We start from the raw sequence: 1,123 nt of genomic DNA on the forward strand, positions 1-1,123 counted from the left end.
GGAAACACTTCGCATTACTAAAGCCACAGAAATCTTTCTTTTTTCAGAGTGTTTTAGNACATAAATCTTATGGTTTAGGTAATGTGATTGATATATTTATAATGTTAATTTGTAAATTTTATTTATAATCACACATTTTTTTCTATTTACAGAATGTCTAGAACTACATTTGATTNCCTACATAATATCCTGCGTGAAGATTTAATTAGACATACACCTGGATATAACAATGCTGTTGCAAANGCCACATCTGGAAATAAAAATATTAATAAATATCAATGTTAAATAAAAATAAATATTAATATAAATGCAAATATGTATATATATTATATTTATATAAATATATGGTTATTGGTTGTTATTTGTATATAATTTATAAAAATTAATATTAAATTTAATAAAATATTTATTTAATAATATTAATTTATAATTAATATTATTAAAATATTATGATAATTGTTCACACAAATAAGGTATGTTAATTTTGGCAAAATATAATTATTTGTAAAATAAATTAATTTAATTTAATCAAATTAATGTAAAACTTACTATTTTGTGCACGGTTTGCATCTTCCGGAGACACCAAAAGTTCCGTGTACGAATCTGTTTCACAATCGTACAAAAACATTTTCTGTGTTGTTGCCATTTTCAGTTGTAAGCCTAATATTACATTTGTCGTACGACAAAGATTTTAAATATGTTGATTGGCTATCAGATAGAGTTTTATAAAGAACTGTATTTGATAGCCAATTAATGTACTTAAAATCATTGTCGTANGACAAATGTAATACTAGCCTAAACTTACATTCGCGCGGGAATGATTACAACGATCACATTGACCTACCTCAGAACCACGAGCGTTGTGGGCTCGAAGCGGTCGTCAACAATGACGTCATCAGTGACGTTTCAAGCTCGACCAGAACAACCGCGGTCNTTTAGTGAAAACTCCGACTTCGGAGGCGTTGCGAGCGTTGCAGTCATNTAGTGGAACGCACCCTATGGGGATGCGCAGAAACCATATTATAGTTGAAGCGAAGCTTATAACGTGGCAACAAGATTAGAGAAATGTTTGATTGAAAAAGATGTTACTTGTGCAACCGCAAGCCGTAAAAAAAAAAAAAAA

This window comes from Pseudomyrmex gracilis, unplaced genomic scaffold (genome assembly GCF_002006095.1).
Source record: "Pseudomyrmex gracilis isolate BER0280 unplaced genomic scaffold, ASM200609v1 scaffold_1158, whole genome shotgun sequence".
NCBI classification, from domain to species: domain Eukaryota; kingdom Metazoa; phylum Arthropoda; class Insecta; order Hymenoptera; family Formicidae; genus Pseudomyrmex; species Pseudomyrmex gracilis.